This window comes from Aythya ferina (genome assembly GCF_964211825.1).
Source record: "Aythya ferina genome assembly, chromosome: Z".
Classification (NCBI taxonomy): Eukaryota; Metazoa; Chordata; class Aves; order Anseriformes; family Anatidae; genus Aythya; species Aythya ferina.
Genome location: NC_140299.1, coordinates 43445200 through 43457277, shown reverse-complemented (window position 1 = coordinate 43457277; position 12078 = coordinate 43445200).

Genomic DNA, 12078 nt, shown 5'->3' with positions numbered 1-12078 from the left:
AGCTTTAAAAACAGTTGCCAGGAAAGACCATTAAAGGTAAGGTTGATTTTAAAACTTTCCAGTTTCCATAACCTACACCAGTATTAATAGCTCAGATGAAGATGTTTTTAGGAGAACACACAGTAAAACTTTGCTCTCGTATCCATTCCTTCATTCACAGAATTTAACTCATGATTTTCATTTTGATAGCATCTCTAGAGATAGAGGCTGCAGAATCAACAAGTTTCCTAAATATAAACCTTAAAAATGTCTATACCTGTTAATGCTAATTTCCAGTGTGTTACTGCAGGGCAGTGAAGTAAATATTCTTCATTGGAGTTAGCTTCTTCAATGTTTCACAGTTTCACCACATGTTAGGTATTTCCTAACCATCCTGCACATTCTCAGAGAGATCTCTGTTAAGCAAAACAAAGCTGCGTTTTCCCTCTGGTTGCAAGGATATCAACACAAATCCTGCAGAACACAACACACTGGTAGATGCAGTCCTGAAGTATTTTTGTTCTTCCAACCTTTATTCTCCAGCTTGTGCTGGGAGTACCCATAAGGGTGTAGCGGGATGCTCTCCAAGATCTATGATGGCAGCTCTCCAGCATCTCTGGTGCTGGATGCCAGCTATGTTTCAGAGGTTGTGTCCCCCATAAGACTTCCATAAAACTTCTCCTGACTATGGTCCTCCATATCAGGAGATCCACCAGTTCTATGTTGACTTTCACAGCCCCAAAGCCTCTCCTGAAGCCCTTGCCCATCTCCCACCTGCTGGGCACCATGACTCTGCTGTCCCCTCCACCGACTGCTCGTCCACAGCCAGACCCCTCCAACCAGAGATAGGGCCAGGACCAAGTCTCCTCAGACCTTTCCGAACTGCAAATTTTGAATGGTTTCATCTCAAACCCAGGAATCTAACCAGATTTGCTTGAAAATGGGCCCAGTTTCATTCAAACCATGTTAGAAACTTCAACAGAGTCTGGGTTTTGACTTTCTTGTGAAACTTGAAACCACATGTGTTCCACATGGTTTAGGTTTTTGTTGTGAATGTCTTACACAGCTCTATGGGAATAACCTTTTCTTGTGGGCTTTTAGCATTTCCTATCCCAGCCAGAACCATAAAAAGCAAAGGCTGGAAAATATGAAAACTACAATTATGTGGAAAAAGGGGACTTAACTTTTTAAACCTCAGACAAAGTTTGTGTTCATTTAGAGCTCAGAGTGAAGTTTTGAATTAATTTGTGTTTTATTTTAACTGTTAGCCTTAATTAGGTGCACTCAGGAGAAATCATTTCCCCTCTAACACAAAATCATGGAGCTTGCGACACATGGAAATTATAAACACTTTGGAGTGAATTGAGAGATGGGTGTTGGCTCTGCAGCAGCAGAAGAGCAAATATTTACAGTACATTAGGCTTTGCTTCACTTCTAAATTATTATCTTCCCCTTTGGAATAATCTATTTTGCAAAGACAGATTGTTACTAATGCTAGTCCCCTCCTCATCAGTTCTGTGGCAGCCAATTCTTTTTCCTTCATTTCTATATTGAAAATTCTTGATCTAGCTCTCCACAGAGATAAATGAAAATTGAAGAAATTCTGAATTTGATGACTCTTTTGTCCCTGAATCATACTTTGGCTTCTGGCAAATTATTACACAACTCTGAGCTTCAGTCTTCTTTTTTTTTCTTTTTTTTCCTTTTTTTTTTTTTTTTAAATTAAGATACCAATAGTTAACCTCCCAACAGAGGTGTTAATTAATTCATATCCATAACAGGACATTAAAATAGAAACTGATGTATAATGTTAATTAGTGGTGTTATAATTGCTTATTCCAAAAGCCCAAAGAAGCTGTCACTTCACAGATTACTTAAGTTAGTGCTAAAATATTCCCATCTTCGGTCACATGGGATTCAGTAATGGGAAGTTAAATACAATGAAAGCAACTCTATAGCATACAGGGGAAGAAATAATTACATATACCATTTTTATTCCCTTGATATAACTTCTGCAGCACACGATGTGCTATTAGGTTTTGCAGTAAAAGTACAGCAACCTGGCTTTGCGCTTACAATAGCTAAAACCATCTGCGTACGTGTAAAACCTTTGCTGGCATGTTTCCACGTGCGGTTCATGCATTCCTTTGCCTGTGCAATTTGAAGCTGTCAAAAACTAATTAAATAATTATGTGGTTGTTACTGCAGCTGTGTGTATTCTTCATTACGTTATAAGGCTGTGGTTTGAGGCACTCCACTGCTCTGGGTTTCAAAATATTAGTAATGGAAGGTGTGTTGTCAGTGCACATTCAACTGCTGCCAGAAAAAGCAGAGAGGGAAGGGAACCGTCTTTAATGTCAGCCTGTCATTGCAGTTTATACTGTATACTCCCTGTACACAACACAGAGGTGAAAATACGAATCAACTTCGCAATGTGGGCAGATTTTGGCATGGCCTACCCTGTGTACAGGACACCAAAACGTCCTTGCAGTAGCTCTGCAGCAGGTGTGTAACCAGAGTGCGTGCATGTTTGTACGCATGCTCCACGGGGCCTGTGGAGGTGATCTGTGGGGTGATGGCAGCAGGAAAAGAGCCAGACCATGGAGGGGAGCATCTGCTCTCCTAGGCCAGGTATAGGACAGCTCTTGACTTCCCCTTAGTGCCCAAGGAAATCGCTCCCTAGGCCCGCCTTCCCTGCCAGTAAATTGTGGGTGATGCTGTATTACCTCCTCCAAGAACAAATCGTGTAGGTTTAACTGTGATTGTAATTAATCTTGATCAAGATTAATCTTGACTGAGGGTGCTACACAGATGCAGCACAGTAATGCTAAATTCAGTCTTTGGCCAAATGACCACATTGCTAGTCACCTACATTCCATTTTCCATTGAAAAGCAACAAACCGTCATTGCAGTAAAATATCAGTAGCTCCTAAACCCTGTGGAAATATTTTTTGTAAAGAGAAAAACATATATATTATTTACATTGACTAAAACAGCATAAATTGCCATCAGGAGAGGGGCAGAGTCAGTCCAATGGACACAGCCCTGCCTCGTGTCTCCCGATTACCATGTGCAAGAGAAGGAAGGGTACCAGCACCGAGGGGGAAGGCGTTTGAGATCTCTTCAGCGGGGAAGGCATTTCTCAGGACTCCTTACTGAAGCCACTGAGACAGCCTAAAACCAGGTAGAGCTGTTCTTTCCAAATCAAAACAGCAGATACCAAAGATGTTTTTCCTTGCCACAGAAGAAATGCCCTGGTTCCACACACAGTGTACATTTTAGAGACAGCACAGCTGTTGGAGTTACTGAGGCAGCAAAGCTGAATATTACAGAGTGTCTCGAATTTATTATATTTACGGAGCAACTTTACTTTTAATAAGGTTTTCCTCTAATTTATGGAACTGTCTCATCACATCTGCAGTTGCCTGCTTGGCTAAATGTTCAAAAATACTAATAAAGGGAAAATTCCAGATGCTGTTTTTTAAAAAATATTTTTCTTGTATGCACCCATAGCATAATACATCAGCACAGATGCTTTCCTCCTCATGTTTTCACATGATTTATACCTACCAGCCTAGAAGATACATACACGGCCTTTCTCAGTGCACTCGGCATTCATGACGCAGTTGTTTAAACTCATCTATTACCTAAAACAGTTTGTTTTGTGAGAGCCTTTCGCAGATTTTCCCTCGGAAAGCTTATAGGTGAGTGAACAAAATTCCTGAAAACTAAAACTAGGAGAATTAAGCTGCTTTCTAAAAATCCAAGCTAGAAGTTAAGACCCATCAAGTTCATAGGGGCCGTGAAAAAGGCACGTCTTTGGGTCTTTGGGTCCCCCTTGTGGTCTGGTAGCAACCAGCTGCCGCCACTCACGTACCTTGCACGGCCCCCAAAACACCAACACTCGGACATTTGCAGAGAAAAAGGACAGACCTGCTGGTAATCTGCATGAGAGCTGGTCCAAGCCGCTTTCTCATTAATCCTACAACTATTGAAATTCCAGGGGAATGCTACATGGAGCCAAATCACGCTACTCCATTTTCTTGTTGAAGCCTATTTTATTCCACGCTGCCGTATAAACATAATGAAACTACTGCACGTTACTATCCAACATGCTTAAAGTGTATTAGGACATGATTGTGTTTCACATATCTTCCAGATACATACTCAAGGTTGTTATATTCAATATTTTGAATATATGTACATTCAAGATTTTTGCGTATTCCAGACTTGTGTGTTGTATGGTCAAGATTTTGAAGGCAGTCAGTCGTCTTCTTGAGCACAGTCACTTGGACTACTACAAAGCAAGTTTGTTTGGGGCAATATATATTTGTTTTTGTGTGAGGACTCGGCTATTGCCTGAATATAAATACCTTTATCTGCTTTCTTTGAGCTCAATATTGTTTACAAGCTAACAACTTCAGGACCAACTTCAGGCAAGCAGGCAGTAGCTTGAAAATGCAGATTTGGAGAAGACAGAAAGAATATGAAGGAGTGGCAAAATAGCCTTAAAAATAAGTGGCTGTGGATAAAGCACCAAGGTGCTTTTGGTACCTGTCTACATCCAAGCAGTAAGAGCTGATGCAAGAAAACCATGTGCTGTGCCAGCTTGTGCTGGATCCTGTGGGCCAGGTGTTTCAAGTGCGACAATCATGCTCTCCCCTCCGTCTAGGTGTTCTCACCACTGCTGCAAATGCACATTGGGCATGAAAGAGTTGATGGGACGTGAAGCAACACGTCCGCATAAACATCTGTGAAGCATCCAAAACTGCAAAAACAGCAACATTTAGGAGAGTAAGTGCCAATGAGGGAGGCTCATCAGACAAAAAGGCTATTTCTTGCAGCTCTGATTTCACCATCATCCAGCCGCCAGCACTGGCCATGACCACACTCACCGCTGCTAATCAGAGCCTTCTGACTACCTTCATCTCCTTCCTACTGCCTGACTGCCTGTCACCACAAGGCCTTGGAGATCTCTTAACTCTCCCCGACACGACTGAATAAGTTGCCATGTTCCTCAAGAAACTATTGAAATGCTATTCATCCCACCTTCCCCCTCCAAGAGGTCCCTGAAACTGCAAGAGACTCCTCTGTGCCCCTTTCTTCTACCTCCTGCTGATCCCTCCCAACTTTTGTCCCCTACCTGAATCTTCCACCTCAGCACCAGCTCTACCACTAATATAAAATCACACATTTCTGTCCCCAAAGAGCTATTTTGCTCTCAGCAAGTGAGGAAGAAAAATTCTATTTCATCTATGCTACAGAGTAGCTTTAAGCCACTCTGAGTTTATTTACAATGTTGGCTCACTGTTACTTGTCACAAAGGAATTGGCAAAGGCAGAATGATTTGTTCGAGACTGAGGGCAAATGTACTAGTACATATATCAAACAAACTGGCAGTGTTGTGTGTAACAACTTACATATACAATTTTGGCAACTAAACTGCCTACACACTTTCTTAGAAACTATAAATAACAGTATATATCAAAATGTCCAGGCAAAACCTCATTGTTTCTTTCCAAATAATCCTATAATCCACATATCTAATGACACAATATCAGGAAGGCAATCTTAAAGCTTTTGGTTTAAGACTGTCCACTTTCCTAGTTTCCCCATTTCAGAAATATTTACATCTTCTTACATTCCTCATATACTCAAGGGGCTTTTTAAACTTGCTTAAATGCAAATAACCTGATACATGTGAGAAGATAATACAACATATTTCTAATACTAGATCTTCTGCAAGGTATATGTGGATATGAGAACAAAAAGCACAGCCCTATTTGTTTGCTTCTTGTGCATAACTCTTCTCCTGCTTCCCTCAGTAGAAAATCAGATCTTTTCCATATAATGTGTCTCCACTACTCAGAAAACAACGCATAACAATGCTAATAATTCCCTAACTGCAAGCACTGTGTAGTTAAAGCTGACTGGAGCTAAACCCAAATTTTCTCATTTCAGCTGATCTCTTAAGAATACATAGAAAAATGGCAAGACAAAACTAGTCCAAAAAGTGTTTGCATCCAGTAGTTCTCTTTATTTCTTTTTGTTCCCTCCAAACAGAGCTATTCTTTGATTTTCCAGCTATGTCCTCTTTTCTGTCCTGAAACATTTCCTGGGGAGATTCTCAGAACTTTGGATATCAATTTGATTAGATTGTCAGGCATCCAACAGCCTAGACAGAGAAACAGCGCTTGTTCAAAATGCATTTCAAGATGCATGAAAAGAAAACCCTACACATGCCCGTAAGGAACAAGCAGATCATTGGGCTTCTGGCCTCGAAGACACTTCCAGCAGAAATCCCATGCTTCCCCTTCTATTGTGAGCTGCTGAAGAAAGAAACTGCAGCTGCAGGGACACGGTGGACCTTCGCTGTCATACTGCAGAGGCTGGTGCCATAGGCCAAAATGCAGGTCTTCACAAGAGCCTGTGGAGACCACATCCAACACAGCTCTGTTCATCTACTCCAGCACCGTGTTGACACAGGACATACAGTTTGGGAATTGAATGATTTTCTGAGTCATGTCCTGTTGTGTAGATATGGATTGTTAATGCTCCAGAAGTGTTATTTCCAGAAGGTGGAAACACCTGGGAAGTGATGAAAAACAACAACAACAACAACAACAACAACAACATAATTTCTCTTCATCTGCCTGTAGTATCTCATTTATAACAACCTGTGGTGCCAAAGCACAGCCAATAGTGAAGAGTTTATTTTAAAACCTAATCAAACATTTTCAGTTTAAATGCCTAATGATGGATCTTCCATAACTAGTCTGATTTTTAGAGGTATCAAGCACACAACTGAATACCGGAGGAGCTGATTCTGAGGAAGACCAGTACCTCTGGTTATATACAGTGTATGACTTTGAATTCTACAGCCTGGTTATTATAGAAACCCATCTTGAGAAAATCTTGATGTAAGAGGATCTTTAGTCCATGCTGTTTCCTGAATTGTGATTATTTTCTGTTTCTGAAGTCAACAAAAATATATCAGTTCCTATTAACTGAGTATCCAGTCCTTCATATTTACACATTAACATACGCACAGATATGTATGTTTAGCTGTGTGTACATAGGCTGTATTTAATGAAAACATTTCATTTAACTCCTTTTACAAAGTAATATTTCTTTTAAGCAGTAAATCAGTAAAGTCAATAATATTTATATACTTCTTACAACAAGAAATTCTCACAATGAACAACTTGTCAAGTTCTGTACTTCTAATTTATGATAATGTTCAGAAAATCAGTTAACCTGGGAACGAAAAACATGTGGGGGTTGTAAAACTATCCACTGTAATAAAACAGTTGCAACATTTTTAGCTAGCTGAGGAACTGGGAATTAGGTTGATGGAAGGGATTATTGCTTAATATTTTCCGTAACATCAGCAATCTTGTCAAAATCCCCTGGTTGCTCTGAGAGTAGGAGACGTCTGCTTTATGGGGTGAGCACATATCCTGGAATGTCTGCCATGAAATAGCGTCACAGCCAGGCTTCATTATCCCTTCACACACTAAGCCTGGTTTACGCTTCGCAGTGCCATGGAAAAATCACACCTTTGGTTGACACACTTATGCCAGCAAAAGCCTCATTGTAGATACAGTTCTGCAGATTAAAAAATCCTCCTGCCACTGTCATATAGTTCAGACTGCAGGCTGTGCCAGCACACAAACTGTTTTGCAGCTTGCACGGCACTGCAGGTTTGCCATGTAAGATTCTGCTAGGAGGCCTAACCTATATAGCTGTCTCTTAACTTTTAGCTCTAGTGGCACAAAATCTGGTTGGAGGCTGGTTCCTAGTGGTGTGCCCTGAGGTTTGTTAGGCCAATACTATTTCACGTCTTCACAAATAACTTGGATGCATCCTCACCAAGCCTGCAGAAAACACAAAAGTAGGAGGAAAGGCTCACGCAGCAGGTGCTGTGGTGTAATCCAGAGGGACATGGACAGGCTGGATGAGGCCTAGAGGAACCTTGTGAAGGTCAACAAAGGGAAAGTCCTGAACCTGTGGAGGAACAACCCCATGTAGCAGTACATGCTGGAGGCTGAAGAGGCTGATAAGCAGCTATGCAGAGAAAACAATGTGTCCATACCCATGGACACCAAATTGACAGTCAGCTTGCAATGTGCCCTCCTGCCAAAGAAGGCCAACAGCTTCCTGGAACATGCATTGCCAACAGGTAGAGGGAGGAGATCCCTCACCTCTGCTCAGCACTGGTGAGACACATCTGGAGAGCTGGGCCCTGTTCTCAGCTCCCCAGTACACAAGAGACATGGACATACGGGAGCAACTCCTACAAAGGGACGTGAAGATGATTTACAGACTGCAACCCTTCGTACCAGGAGAGGCTGAGAGATCTATGACTGTTCAGCCTGGAGAAGTGAAAACTCAGTAGGGGATCTTACCAGTGTGTGTGAATATGTGATGGGAGGGCACAAAGATAAGGGAGGTAGGCTCTTCTCAGAGGTGTTCAATGACAGGACAAGAGGAAGTGGGCACAAATTAAAATATATTAAATGCCATCTGATCATGAGAAAACACTGATTTACCATGAAGGTGTTCAAACTGGTACGGGCTGCCCAAAAAGGCTGCAGCATCTCCATCCCTCAAAACCCAACTGGACATAGTCCTATGTAACTTGCTTCAGGATACCTCTACTTGAGAGAGGGGCATTGACAAGGGAATCTCATAAGGTCCCTTCCAACCTTAGTCATTCTGTCATCCTGTGATTCCCTGATGGTAGTACTGACAAATCTTCAGGACCTATGAACTGTGATGTTTACAAATCTGAGTCCATGGACAGACACCTTCTTCTAACCATCTGTGCCAGTGGAAATGGTTTCTCTTCCCGTTTATGATTCTTTTTCCTTTGTTTCTCAAGTTACCAGTTTTAGAGAAGGTACAGGCATGTTGGATGTCTGAGCCCTACTGAGCCCATTCTCAAAAGATGATCATATACGGTGGTCATTAGAGATTTTTAAAATAATGCTGGAACTAACTAAACACATTCTGCTTGCCTCTCTTTTACAGCCTCTGTGTTTCAGAGCAAAGAAAGCATTCAGGTGAAAATGAACTAGAATAAGAAAGTCTTTCAGTGAGTGGGGGTCTATTCTAAATATCCCCTTAGATACTGTTGACACAGAAAACAAAAGATTGGAGGTGGCATAGGAAGGCACAAATCCACTGGCTTTAATCTAGTGAGCCTGGGGAATGGCAAAAGGGCCGGCAGGAACACCAGCCTGGGAGAACAGGCAAAGCACAAGTTGTACAGAAACTGTGGCAGAAGTCTCTACTTGCCAGACCAAGCTGAAGCCTGTGCTGCCTTTCCCCCCATGTGTCTTTAACCAGACTGGCTAAATTTGTAATCACATTTTGTTATTGCAATTTTATTTCACTGCATAGGCATGTTGTTAAACCTTGTTTTCATAGGCAGTTTATTTGAGCTATAGTTTTCCAGCAATTCTTTTGAATCTGCTGCCATCTAGTGAATACAAATCAAGCTGTAATTTATGGCTTTTGTGGCCAGCAATGAGCAGTGGGTTTTTTTTTTTGTTTGTTTGGTTGGTTGGTTTGGTTTGCGGTTTGGTGTTTGTTTTTTTCTTTGGGGTGTTGTTTTGTTGTTCTTGTTGTTTTGACCTTCTGAGGCATTTGGGATTTTGTCCCACTCTCCATCCATTTCAAGGTGCAGCTTACAGTGTAGTAGGGTTTGCATGCATTTTCCTAGCAGGCTCCCAGATGTAAAGGTATAATTGATACAAGGCCATCTCTGCCTTATGCCTTATACCTTATGCCTTATACCTTATGCCCTCTCTGGCCAATTCTAAATCACTTAATTTTTAACACCTGGAGATTTTCGTTATTTCATCTCACCACAGATAAATCCATATTTGAACATCTCAATCAAAATGAAATAATTCTGAAAAGTAATGAACATGCAGAACTTTGGGCCAAGTTGTTTTTACCGGTATAGATCAGATGGCTCCAATATCTTCAGGAAAATCTTACTGTAAAATATCTGGCAGACAGGTTTCTGACTTACTTGGAAGTGGTGCAGTCTTCCATTCATATAGACAAGTAGCAACATTTTCAATACTTCTTAGTAGCTTTTCAAGCTGGAGAGTGTTGCAACAGTGAGATGTAGGGGTGACAAAGACAACAGATGAAGGGTGAGGCTCCAAGAGATGGCTGAGTCACAGTCAAAATAGGCACTCCACCTCTGCTTCCTGCCACTCCTATTCCTGGGCAACTCCATCTTAGCACCAGTATGGCAGGTTTCTGACCCTGAATAGTTTGAGTTTAGCTTACAAAAACAGAGTAAGATTTTTTTTTTTTCACTTGCTGGGCAAGCTTTCCTAATAGAAAATAGTATCTGATTCACAACTACAACTCAAAAATGTACTTGCCTGGGTATCCTGGCTTCAGCTGGGATAGAGTTAATTTTCTTCATAGCAGCTGGTATGGTGTCGTGTTTTGGATTTACTATGAAAATAGTGGTGCTAACTCATAATTGTGGTGCTAACTGATATTTTAGTTGATGGAGAGCAGTGCTTGCACAGAGCAAGATCTCCTCTGCTTCTTGTCCTGCCCTGTCAGCGAGGAGGCTGGGGGTACACCAGGAGTTGGGAGAAGACACAGCCAGCACAGCTGGCCCAGGCTGACCAAAGGGATGTTCCATACCACGTGGCACCATGATGAACGAAAAAAGACTAGGGCGGGTGGGCCAGCAGGGGTGGCTGTTACTTGAGGACTGGCTGGGCATCACTCTGATAGTAGTGAGCAATTATATCCTGCATTGCTTTAATGTTTTTTTTCCTTTTTTTTTTTTTTTTTTTTTTTTCTTTCTGTTTTGTTTGTTTGTTTTCCTTGCCTTCTTATTATACTGTCCCTACCTCAACCTATGACTTCTTGCACTTTCTTTTCAGTTCTCTCCCCTATCCCACTGGGAGGGTGCAGTGAATGAACAGCTGGCTACATGGTGCTTAGCTGCCTGCTGGTTTCAACCACAACACTGAGCTAAGTATATGCAGTTATGGAGACACTGGGAATGTAATGACTGGCTTAAGCTGAAGCAAAAAGCCTGTGGCAGATTCAAGATCAGTGCTAAGGAAACTCCAGAGATTAAATGTCTTCAAAAATAAGATATGTTTCCATGACACCCAACAGTCTGACTTGCTCTTTTTGTTCATTTTTAACATTTGTATGTATTTGGCTCATCTTGTTTGATTTAGTGAGATATATTCTTTTAGTACTTTTCATTTTCTCCAGGTAAATTTAACAAGCTCTACCAATTCTCTTTCCCATTTGTTGTGGTTTAACCCAGCCAGCAGCTAAGCACCACACAGCCGTTCACTTACCCTCCCCCCACAGTGGGACGGAAGAGAGAACTGGAAAAAGGAAAAGCTTGTGGGTTGAGCTAAAAACAGTTTATTAGGACAGAAAAGAAAGAATAATAGTAATAACAATAATAACGTGTACAAAACAAGTAGTGCACAATGCAATTGCGCACTCACCACTGGGCTGGACATCAGCAATTGGTGATGTCCAGCCCAGTCACAAGCAGTGGTTCCCCCACCCCAGCCAGCCCCCTCATATGAATTGCTCGGCACAATGCCATACGGTATGGAGCATCCCTTTGGCCAGCCTGGGTCAGCTGTCCCAGTTCGTTCCCCTCCCAGCTCCTGCTGCACCCATAGTTTCCTCACTGGTAGGGCGCTGTGGGGAGCTGAGAAATCCTTGGTTTGGTGTAAGCACTGCTCTTCAACAACTAAAACGTCAGTGGCCAGCAGGACTAGCAGGGTTAGGGAGGTGATCGTCCCCCTGTACTCAGCTCTGGTGAGGCCGCACCTCGAGTACTGTGTTCAGTTTTGGGCCCCTCGCTACAAGAAGGACATCAAGGTGCTTGAGCGAGTGCAGAGAAGGGCGACGAAGCTGGTGAGGGGCCTGGAAAACAAGTCCTACGAGGAGCGGCTGAGGGAGCTGGGCTTGTTCAGCCTGGAGAAGAGGAGGCTCAGGGGTGACCTTATCGCTCTTTTTAGGTACCTCAAGGGAGGCTGTAGCGAGGTGGGGGTTGGTCTGTTCTCCCACGTGCCTGGTGAC